At 40.6% G+C, this 12,906-nt stretch overlaps 1 long non-coding RNA gene across 1 annotated transcript; it reads left to right on the forward strand.

Moving 5' to 3' along the window:
- Window positions 1-9,500: 9,500 nt before the first annotated feature.
- LOC145400944 (uncharacterized) lies at window positions 9,501-12,627 on the forward strand. The gene is made up of 3 exons (XR_013897532.1): window positions 9,501-9,664; window positions 10,110-10,368; window positions 12,130-12,627. It is a non-coding gene; the product is annotated as an uncharacterized LOC145400944 (long non-coding RNA).
- Window positions 12,628-12,906: the final 279 nt, after the last annotated feature.

Here is a 12,906-nt window from a genome sequence, read left to right on the forward strand (position 1 = left end):
TGGCCCTGGTGAGAGAGGGTAGTGTTTGGAAACTCCCTGTACTGTTGTTTGCAGATGATACTGTGTTGTTGAGTGAAGACAAAGGGGAGCTGCAAGGATTGGTGGATGAGTTTGGGAGAGTGTGTAAGAAACGGAATCTAAAGGTGAATGTAGGGAAGAGTAAAGTGATGGTCTTTGAGAGAGGTGAAGTCAGTGAATGTACAGCAAGGTTGGATGGTCAGGAATTGGAAAATGTGAGTATGTTTAAGTACTTGGGTAGTGTGATGAGTAAGGATGGAGGTTTGGAGGGTGAAGTGCTTGAAAGGGTACAGCAGGGAAGAAAGGTTGCTGGTTCTTTGAAAGCAGTGATTAGAAACAGGGAAGTGAGCATGGAAGTGAAAAAGTTACTACATGACAGTATTGTGATACCAACTCTAACATACGGAAGTGAAGCTTGCACGTTGTTGGAAGGACACAAGTCAAGAATGAGAGCAGTGGAAATGAGTTATTTAAGAGGAGCCTGTGGAGTCACATGGAGAGACAGGCTGACGAATGAGGATATAAAGGAGCGTTGTGGTGTGGATGTGGATGTGATAGGAAGCGTTATGAGGAACACACTGAGGTGGTTTGGCCATGTGGAGAGGAAGGAGGGTGAAAGACTGACGAAGAGAGTGTATGTGAGTGAGGTGGAGGGGGGACGAGGGAGGGGGAGGCAGAGGATGAGATGGAGGGATGGGGTGGAGAGGTATATGAGAGAGGGGGGTGTGAGTTGGAAGCAGGGCAGTGAAATGGCGGGGGACAGGGCGACTTGAAGTCGATTTGTTTGTGGCCACCCCAAACGGGATTGAGGCGTCTGGCAATAGATAGATAGATAGATTATTACAGTACCATTTTTATTAATTTTTATTTATTTAATTAATTATTATTATTTTTTTACATAATGTACTGTATTTTTTTTTCTGACACTGCTAAGTTCAAGCAGGGAAGTAAGCAATTTTGCTTGGACTGTGCCTCAGTTTATGTTTCTGGTAGCATCAAGCTCCTCATGGTTTACCCACCATAACATCCTTCAGGGAATGCAAAGCTGGATATTTGTTTAGATTTTTGTGATCTGACTTAGTTCTTAATATCCATTATCTGTGAGGGAATGTAGAAGGATTGACATACTGTATGTAAGCTGAAGTGGGGGAGGAGAAGGTGAACCTATGGATGAGATGCAGGGGTGGGGTTAAGAGGTAAATGTGAAATGGAGAGGGTAGTATGATGGCAGGGGACAGGATGACATGGTTGCAATTAGTTTCTGACCACCCCAACAAGGATTATGGTTACAAATGGATGTAGCTACATATTCATAAAGTGTTTCTGAGCTCCTATGATTTGGCTCCCTAACCTGCACTGCTGACTGCATCATGTTTTCCAGTAGAAATTTATTCCAGTTTTATTATGCATGATCTCCATTTTTTTTTTTTTTCACTCTACATCCTTCTTTAAGTTCACCCTTAAGCTATAATGAAAAGAAGTCTATTGTGAAAGTTGCATGGATCTCCTAATACTATTCCAGTTTCCTAGATACCAGTAATTCAAAGCAAGATTACTAGGTTCCATAACAGTTTGGCCAGGTACAAGTATACTGGGTATTTGAAGTTTTGGACAGTCACACCTCTTGGTTAAATTAGCTAGGTTAGGTTAGATCAGATATCAGATCAATTTGGTTAGGTTTAATATTTCATAAGTTAGGATAGGTTTGATTAAATGAGATCAGTTAGGCTAGGTTTGTATGGCTAAGTTTGGTTACATTAGATCTTAGATACAGTGCTTCCTACTTCTTCCTCTACCTTTATCATTCTTTTTCCGTGTCTGTCCTCCTATTTTCCCATTTCTCCCATCCTCCTCATCACATTTTATTACTCTTCTTCCCACTTTCGGTGGCTCTGCATCGAATGACAAGCCTAATGGGTTTTTTTAACCCACGAAACCATTTACAACAGTGGGTGGGAACCATATAACCAAATAACAGGGTGATGTGGAGCCTACTATAATGCCCCTGTTAACTGGGTGGAGATGCATATGTGGCATCCATCCAGGATCCTAACCTCCTTACTCTTCCATGCACCTCACTGTGGTGAGATGCAGCCCACCACGTAGAAGGAAGGAATAATGAAGAATTAACACCAAGTTATAATATGGCTATATGGCACTGTTGGAGTAGAGGGAAAATAAAGGGAGGATGAAACATGGGAATTTCAACGAGACATAGGACAGAGGGGCAGGACAATAAGGAAAGAAAGCCCAGAGACAAAAGGCACCTTTTAGTTGCCTCTTATGACAAGCAGGGATACTGGGAAAGTATTTTTTTCCCTCCTTCCCATGGGTAAAACCATAAGGAAACATCATCTTACTGCAAGGGATGGCCCTACAAGGGCAGCTGGTTGCCAGCAGTTCATAAGTCTGTACACCCAGCCAAAGTGGGATTACTCAATATGATATTAGCTCAGTCAGGCTACATTTGATATTACAGTAGTTCTGTTAGGTTGATTTAGGAATGCTAAAAATGTTAGCTGGGAAAAAAAAGCCATCAAAATAACTGTATGAAACAGCAAATTTACCTATATGGGCTAACAATGTCTGGTTGTCCAAAATCTAACCTACCGGTATTTATCTTTTTTTTTTTTTTTTTTTTGGTAAATTAGGTTTTTGGACAGTTAAAGTTATTTTGGTTTTGTTTCTAACCTTACCCATCCATCCATCATCCCATCCTACATTGCCCCATGAGGAGAGTAGGAGCCCAGGGCTAGGCAGTTGGTCCTGACATTAAAGATGAGAGTGACCAGCCTCACTCATCCCTGACTGGCATTACACAGGCAATCAACCCCAACCACCCCCTGGATATAAACCTTCACTGGCTCAATCTGATTGGAGTGCAATAATTACCTACTAAACCACCAGGCGCCAATATTTGGTTATATGGTCACCACCAAGCGTAGTAAATTGTTTCCTGGTGTACAGGAAACCATTTGGCTTGCCACTCAGTGTAGTCACCCACAGGCAGAAGGAAGAGGAAAGAATGAAGGAAAGAAAGACCAATTAACCTAATTAAACTAACCAATCAAACTTAACTACCCTCTGCGGTGGCTCAATCAGTAGAGAGGTGGCCTGCAGTCCTACCGGACCCAGGTTCAAATCTCCGCAGAGGGAGGGAACAGTTTAAGGATTTCTATCTATTGCAGATGCCTTAATCCTGTACGGGGTGGCCACAAACAAATCGCCTTCATGTCACCCTGTCCCCCACCATTTCACTGCCCGGCTCCCAGATCTCGCCCCCCTCTCTCATATACCTCTCCATTCCATCCCTCCATCTCATCCTTGGCCTCCCCCTCCCTCTCCCCCTCTCCACCTCACTCACATACACCTCCTCATCAGTCTCTTGCTCTCCATCCTCTCCACATTGCCAAATCACCTCAACGTGTTTTTCCTAATGTTTCCTATCACATCCACATCCACACCACAATGCTCCTTCACTTCCTCATTTGTCAATCTGACTCTCCATGTGACTCCACATGCTCTTCTCAAATAGCTATTTCCACTGCTCTCACTCTTGACTTGTGTCCCTCCAACAAGGTCCAAGCTTCACCTCCATACATTAGAGTTGGTATCACAATACTGTCATGCAGTAACTTTTTCATTTCCATGCTCACTTCCCTGTTTCTTATCACTGCTTTCAAAGAACCAGCCATATTTTCTTCCTTGTTGTACCCTTTCAAGCACTTCAGTCTCTAAACTTCCATCCTTACTCATCACACTGCCCATGTACTTAAATGCACTCACATTTTCCATTTGCTCCTCATCCAACCTCATTGTACATTCAGTGACTTAATTTCTCTCGAAGACCATCACTTTACCCTTCCCTGCATTCACCTTTAGGTCAAGTTTCTTACACACTCTCCCAAACTCATTCACCATGTCTTGCACTTCCCCTTTGTCTTCACTAACAATATCATCTGCAAACAAGAGTACTGTACAATGAGTTTCCACACACTGCCCTCCCTCATTAGGGCAGCAGTAAACTTTTACAAGTTGCCAATACACTCCCTTAATTGAGCAAAATATTTTTCTGGTAGTTTTTGATAAGATTTACATGATTCTGGCCTTCATTTTTGTCAGAAATGCTTCATTTTGCCCCTTTTCTAATCACAAACTTTGATTGGATGAGGAGGTGAAACAAAGCATTTTTGACAGCACATGAAGGCAAATATCACTCAAATTGCATCAAAAGCCACCAGAAAAATATACTGCACAACCAGTTAACCTAATCAAGCAGACATAACCTAACCTAACCTAACCGACACAAAACGAAGGCAAAAATCACTCAAATTGTATTAAAAACACACACACACACACACACACACACACACACACCTGAAAAATATATTTCACAAATGGTTAACCTAACCAAACAGACCTACCCTAACCTAACCAAACTTAACCAAACAGACCTAACCTAACCTAAACTAAGAAAACGAAGGCAAAAATCACTCAAATCGCATAAAAAACCACCAGAAAAATATACTGCAAAACCATTTAACCTAACCAAACAGACCTAAGCTAACCAAATCTAACTTAACCTAACCTAACGTGCTGCAGTAGAATGCTCACCTTAGAGATACAATGGTCGAGGTTGTGCAGTATATTTTTCTGGTGGTTAGTGATGTGATATGAGTTGTTTTTGCCTTCGTTCTCTGTCAAAAATGCTTCATTTCACATTCTCATCCAATCATAGTTCATGATTGGAAAAGACGTCAAATTAAGCATTTCCAACAAAAATGAAGGTCAAAACCACTCAAATCTCATCAAAAACTACCAGAAAAAATACACCATATTTTCTCAATAACTCAACAGTTTCCTCCGGTTCCAAGTCTATCTATCTATCTAAAGCCCAACGCCCTAATCCCGCAAAGGGTGGCCGCAGACAAAACGCCTCCAAGTCCCTCTGTCACCCACCATTTGACTACCCTCCCCCCAGCTCACCCCCCCTCCCTCATATACCTCTCAACTCCATCCCTCCACCTCATCCTCAGTCTACCTCTCCCTCTCCCTCCCTCCACCTCACCTACATACACCCTCTTAGTCAATCTTTCATTCTCCATTCTCTCCACATGTCCAAACCACCTCAGTGTACTTCTCCTAATCTTCTTAACCACATCCACATCCACCCCACAACATTCCTTCACTTCTTCATGTGTCAACCTGTCCCAAGTGGAAACGCTTAATACTGCGTAATTACTCAATATTACACCTGGCGCACAAATCACGTCCTATTTCGTTGGAAGCCATAGCGAGATGGATTTGAATTTTCCATCCAGGAGGAATCAAAGACTGCGCTTAGAATTGATTGGTAGAATACCATCTCGTGACATAAAATATGTCTATGAGTGGGCGAAACAGACCTAGTAGATACATGTGCAGTTGACAGAAGAGAAACACACGCATTTCTTACACGGACTAGCCAAGTCAAGATCCAAGGTATGTTTTTTTGGGAAAATTTTAATTCAATATTTCTGTAAATATCAACTTCCAAATGGGGTTATGGGGGTTCATTAGCATTCTTAGGTAATATACTATTCATTTATAGTGGTAATATCCCTGAACTGCATATTTGCAACTTGTAAAATAATACCAAAGCCACTCCAACATCCACTGCCCTACCTTGTGTCTCTTTTATAAGCCCATCCATATACGGACTGAACAACCATGGAAACAAGAAACATCCCTGTTCAGGATTTGAATTTCATAAAATCAGATTTCACTGTTCTACCAGAAGACCTGCCAAGGTAAATTTTTAGAAGTAACCAACATTTTCTTTTAATATTATTTTTATGTTTTCCAGTGCAAAATACTGTGTTTTAATTAGTTTTGACCTTCATTTTTTGGGGAAAATCCCCCTTTGGAATTTTGAATAAGACTTCCAAAAGAGGGTTTATCCCCCAAAATCAAGATCAAAATTAAAAACACACCATTTTGCATTAAACTAACCCAAACTAACAACCTAACCTAACCTAACCTAAGGCCTGACACAGACCTAGAGCACACGCCTGCACCAGCCAATATGGCGCGACATTCATCTGCTACCGAGCGATAGCCTAAGCCACTATGACTACCCCTACAAAATTTGCTCCCCCAACTCAAACTACGCTTAAAAGGTAAGTCTTAGTTAGAATAGTTCAGGGACGTAATAAAATGAAAATTGGTAATGTTGGTTACTTCTAAAGTTATACCCCTGCCAACATGTAAAAATACCCCCACTAATACCAATACACCAGTCCTCCATGACACAGCCCTAGCATTTATTCATTATGAATGGTGGGTTAGCACCAAAGTGGTGACAAGTAGAGCTGTATGTATGTAGGACTACTGGGCCTTGGGAGCAGGCTGTGGAGCCTACGCTCAGTCGGGAAAAAGAAATAGCTTAAGTAATGGATGTTGATGGTCCATTTTTTATTTTTTTAAGCTGACGAACCAAGTCGATGGGAAACTAAACCCAACGAAACAGGTTTCTATAACGGTTTTCTGGGAGAAATTTAGCACTACTCAGTAAGTTACTGAAGCGTTATCAATCTGAAGAACCTATTTGTGTCCATTATGCTTTACAAAGCCCCATGACCACAGTCTTGAGTTGAGGGCTATCATTCTCCTCATCATTTTTTGGGCTCTGAAGATGAATGACAGCCCTCGATCCAAAACTACGACACATAAACCGCATCTTGACATCTCTTCCCAGTCACCTTTGTTTATAGTTTAACATCAAGTCGAGTAAATACAGCTTCCTACACTTACAGTTTTATCCATATATAAATGCGAAGATGGTGACCAATTTAAGTCAGAGGGAATCTCACCACCAAGTCACGTTGTTAATATGAAATAATATGTAAACTTTTACAAACAAAGTGGGGACGAAGCCTCTACAATGGTGGTGAAGTCGAAGATTCTGCAACTCATCACTTTCATCCAGAGCCTAATTATTATATATTTTTCAAGATGATTCATGTTGTATTATACAAGAACCAAGTTTATTAAACATGCCTCGAAAGTAGCATTCTTTACCAAATATAAAATCACTAATATACTTAGGTCCGTAGTTTCAGCTATCACAACAAGCGATTTCTCCCGTTTTTTTTTTTTTTTTTTCCCATAAGTGATTTACCTCTCCCCACCTATCGATTTCATACAGGAAAATGGTGAGGTGTAATAGGCAACATAAAGAGTTAAGGATAAAGCGCTACGAAATCTCCTTTCCCGCTTTGGATACGGGACGTAATCTTTACTAAATACTCGTTATAAGGAAGTACTTGGTTGTATTCACCGATTTAGTTGATTAATAAACTGATGGCATACACTCCTTGTGGTTCTTTCATATCTATACTCGTTCACCTCCAGATATGTATCTCGGTTGTATGTGCAAACTCTTGAGCGACTTTAATATAATTACTCCTTACATTAATTAATTTGATACAAACACATGGTCTTGCCACCTGGAATCCTCGTAGAATGACTGTGGACATAACTCTCAAAGCCAAAGGATCATTGCTACCTTGTGAACTTGAATCCCTCTTCATGAAAAAGTTGGAGACAATAAGTAATCACCAGCCTGTACACATATACCGTAGCAGGCCTGTCTAGGCACCAAGTCGGGGTGTGGAATATTCATTAAGGATTATGAATCTCCCACATCATACATGGACACTGCAATTTCCAAAAGATTCCCTGACTGTCATTCTTTTATAAGGGCAGAATTATATTTGATAGAAGAGGGACTTAGTTGTGTAGTAGCTCTATGTAAGGATATTTCTTTCTTTGGTGAGTCAGGGAGCTCTATATGAATTACTGTCAACTACTCCCACAGATGGTGATGTAATCAATATATCCCTATCAGGCAACCAGTGTGTTGAAAGTATATACATCTCATGAGGTGCACTTTACATGGATACCTTCCCATGTTGGAATACCCTTCAATAAAATGGCTGACAATAAAGCTTTGCTCTCGGACTATCCTGATATTGATGCTGATTGTAGCAATACTTCTGTCAAAAGTATGATCAGCTCTCTTGTTAGTCATGATATTACTAGAGAGCTTCATGCTAACATAGCAAATGGCAGTACCATACTAGCTCTCTTCACTATTTAAATATGTCTCAGAATACTTAAGTAACATATAACCAATAAGGTGGACTTATGATGTTGTCGTAAGACTAAGAGTTATAAATATTATTGGGAACTCACAAGGGATGACCCCATTCAGTACCATGTGCAGTTTGTGGGGCACCTGCTGCACCCACACTGCACCACTATACAATGGAATGTCCACTGGCTGCAATGTACAGAAACCTACAACTTATAATGCTGACTGAGCAAATCTTATGGTTAATCAATGAAAATTAGTTACTTCCCATTCTTTGTGAATATCCTGAATTGTACCTAAGTTCTAGAAAGCACTACATTCATAACGTGTATAGTTTACACATACATGTACCTGCTGTTCTTCAATTTATTTTACTCATAACCATTCATTCTGTTAATCATTACTATGCCTTTTTTGCTTGTATATTTACATCATAGCCTCACAGCCTATGTCTTCCGTTGCCTAGCCATAATCATTAATAAATATACTACTCAAGCCAATGTAAGAGAAAATGCTAGTACAGTATGTACTAATGAATGACCATCCATCCATCCATCATCCAATCCTACATTGCCCCATGAGGAGCATAGGAGCCCGGGGCTAGGCAAGTTGGTCCTGACATTTAAGATGAGAGTGACCAGCCACACTCATTCCTGAGTGACATTATGTGAGCAATAAACCCCAACCATCCCTTGGATATAAACCTGCATCGGCTCAATCAGATTGGAGTGCCGTAATTACCCACCAAACCACCAGGCGTCAAAATTTGGTTATATGGTTACCACCCAGCATAGTATATGGTTTCCTGGTGTATAAAAATAATTAAAAGTAGTGATGTGTGTGACACAGAGAGAGGGGAGGGGAGGAGTGGTGTCATGTTGTTGGGTGTTTGGTCCATCACTCACCCCATGAAACTCACTGATGAAGCAGTGTCATCATCTCAGGGTGGGGCTAGTGTTACTATGCTATGCTTCTGTATTACTCCGATGCTACTTTCCTCTCCTGTATGTAATATATCTAATAAATTCCTTTACATTATGTAGTATATACTACAGCTATTTTTTGCTAAAGGGTGTATGGCTACACCCACAAATTTATAACCACTGACTGTAAATAACTATTTACTAGGCCTAATTGCACATAACCAATATCTTATCCTTCCACCCAGATATAGTACTGCCAGCACTGCCCTTAGCACAATCCCAAGAACCAAGACAGGGACCCCTTTATATGGCGACATCGATATAACCAGGCGGTCCAACTCCCCTTGTTGTATACATGACCTTGAACTACTTCCCTGTCCCCCAAATGGAGGATGGTAGACAGCAGAAGGGCAACCTAAACCTGCAGTCCATCGGGTTCATGTTTCAGATGAGTCTGGGGCAACAGCAGCAATCCAGATCTCACATCATTGCATGTGACTTTACTGCAGTGACATTATAACTTCCTTGAAATATGGGAAAACCATCGTTGTTGTCATGTGACTTCCCAGCAGCAGAGGAAACTCATCAGGTTAGTTCCATTGACAGCTTGTCAAGTATATAGGAGTTTTACCTTCTGCAGCTAGCACTCCCTGATGTACAGTAGGCCTATGCCTTCTCACAGTCTGAGTATCAATATCTTTTGAATAACAGCTATTTTTTAAAAAGATCCCTCTGTTTTCATTGTTTATGTACTACTAATTTGGTGTTTTTGTGCTCTTACCCTACATATCTACACAAAATTTCTTTGGAAATTAAACTAGCTTCTTGGCAAAGGCTGCAATTTTTTTTAACGTTGTATGCCTCTGTCTGCTTTAATTTAGGAGTGGTTGGAGGTTGTGACCATCATCCACTCACTTGATGTAATGCTACCTATTTCTTCCTTCATCTTTATCATACTTTTTCTGTGTCTGCCCTCCTTTCTTCTTATTTCTCCAGTCCTTCCTGCCATTATTATGCTCTTCATTTCACTTCAGGTGGCTCTACATTGGGTGAGCAGCCTGATGGTTTCCTGTAATCAAGAAATCATTTACAGTAAAAGTCCTCTAGTCTGACCACCAATAATCCAAATATCTCAGTACTCCGAATTTTTTAAGGCAGAATTTTTCCAATTTTTCTGGGCTTTTTTTTTTTGAATTTCTCTAGGCTCCATCTAAGGATTTATCTGGCTTGGACTTCCCTTGGACTTGGATGTATCTGCCTGCAACTATTCAGCTACATTTCTATGTATTCCCGGTAAGTAAAACAATAAATAACCCATATCATTTTAGAAGTTTATTTAATGATCAGGTACAGTACAGTATATATTTCTAATGTTTTCAAAGGTCCCTCCCAATAGGCCAAAAAAGCCAGCAGTCCAAAAGACCCCTCGGTCCCCTACCATTCGGATTACAGGACTTTTACTGTATAATGTTGGATGGTAGTTAATGGGGCAGTTTGGAGCCTGCTGTGGTGCCCCAGTTAACTGGATGGAGAGATGCAACTGTGCTATTCATCTGTGAACCAAAATATGGTATTCATCCGTGAACCAAAATGTGGTATTCATCTGTGAACCAAAACACTATGCTCGTCTTCATGCCTCACTGCGGCATGGTGCTGTCTGCTGCAGGGCACCACTGATTCACTGTATGGGACATCCCTGAAGGGGTGCATGCTTGCCTGTAGTTGATGGGTCTGCTTGGTGAGACATACTGGGGTTACTCAACAACAACCTTAATTTAGACTAAACTGCCATATCTCGCCCTTGAGTGTAGAACTGTAACAAGGCACATTGGATTATGATGCTATGGAAAGGATGTAAACTTGTAGTGTAGTATTATTTTGCCACTGATGTGCAGGAAATAAGCTTCAAAAGGATAAAAATCATGCAAAGCTATGTCAACATTTAAAAAAAAATTCAGTGAAGTATATTGAATGACTTACCAAATGTAATCAACAACAGAAATTTGCTTCAAGCTATCGTATGAGTAGAGGATTTGACAACACTAAGATGAAAAGCTTGAAATGGATTTATTTAATCCTCCAGTCCAGAGATGTTTTATTATTTTACCCATACTGTACTGCTGTCTCTGTACTAAATTACCAATTTGTATCATATCTCTGTATGCAGCATGTTAGGAGTGTAATGCTGTATCATAGTTAGACCTGGGCAGTAATGGGAAGAGGATATTCGCAGGCTCAAATGTACAGAAGTGACAGTGATTAGGTGGACGTGCAGTGCGTCCCTGAGTGCAAGGCCTGGGGGGTCTAGGTTTACGATGGAAGAGTTGAGGGGTAGGATGGGACTGAAGTGTACTGATGTTGTGATAAGCAGAAGTAGATTGAGAGGGTCTGGGCATGTGGTGAAGATGAGGGATGATTATTGGGCGCAGAAAGTGAGACGTGTTCATGTTAGGGGTAGGGTTGTGAGAGGTAGACCAAAAAAGACCTGGCATGAGGTCATTGAGTGTGACCTCAGGGATAAGGGACTGAATAGGGAAGCTGCCAGAGATTGAGCAGCATGGAGAGCTGCCATTAGGTGACCAAGGCTAACACGTGCAAGCATGTTGGAGCATTCAAAAACAAATGAGCGAATAAGCTAGCAGGGATAATTTTATTTATATATTAATATATATATATATATATATATATATATTATTACAGTGAGTCCTCGAAATACGAAAGGGATAGGGACCAAAAAAAACTTTCGTAATCCGAAATTTCATATATCGGAACGATTTTCCCCACTGAAATATACATAAAAAGGGGGGGATGCATTCCAGGATCCCATTGGACCCCTTACTTAAACTTTACCCCTCCTATTTAGAAGTATGTAATACACATATACAGTACTATACTATTGTACAGACATTAAAAAATAAAACATACAACTAATTACTGTAGTATTAGTACTCTGTACAGTTAACTATAGACCTGTGCTGCAGCTGGAGATTCGTGTTGTTGATATGGTGCTAACTCACATGGTGGGACCCTAATAATTTCCAATTTCCTCTCCAGAGTCAGAGTGCGGTGTTGTTCCTTCTTGGCAGCTGGTTCCCCGGATGCTGAAGATGATGCAGGGCGCTTGGGAAGGATGGCAAAAGTACGAAAACAGGAAGAACAACGAAAAACTGCATAACGAACAGCGAAGCTGAGGGGAGAGGACAGACGTGACTCGACTGGGAAGCGTACAAAAATGTGTTTACCATAGAGGGGTTAGTTCGTTTTCTCGCCGCAAGCGAGCGTGGTGCTGTGCAGCGCACCCATTTTGAATTTTTCATATTTCCTCTCGTATCGCTTTTCGTACCATCGAGATGGATACTTTTGTATTGTGGAATTTGTCCTACATTCATCGCTTTCGTACCATCGGAAATTCGTACTTTGAGTTTTTGTATTTCAAGGACTCACTGTAATATGCATGACTCTGGGTCACTGTTTGTTTTTTAAGCTTTTTTGCTGCTGTTATCCCCTTGGTACACCAAGATGGGCAGCTATTACCCCTATCCTATTAAAATTGAGAGAAAAGAGTAGAAAAACAAGACTGTACTGTTAATGTTGTATTTTCCAAATGATTATACAAGTTACAGAAATAAATAAATGTTTTCAAGTACTGTACATTAGACAAAGGCTTGCATTCTCGTCAGAAAGGAAGCTCCTCAACACTTCTTCTTTAGCTATTTATTTTTGGATATGACTAGTTAATATCCTTTTTGTATATTATCTGTGCAGAGTACAGTGATACTGGAAGGAATTATGTAACACAGAAGACCAAAGCAAGTCTTAATGAATATAAAT

This window comes from Coenobita brevimanus, chromosome 54 (assembly GCF_032717465.1).
Source record: "Coenobita brevimanus isolate Jiangsu-jjx chromosome 54, ASM3271746v2, whole genome shotgun sequence".
Lineage (NCBI taxonomy): Eukaryota > Metazoa > Arthropoda > Malacostraca > Decapoda > Coenobitidae > Coenobita > Coenobita brevimanus.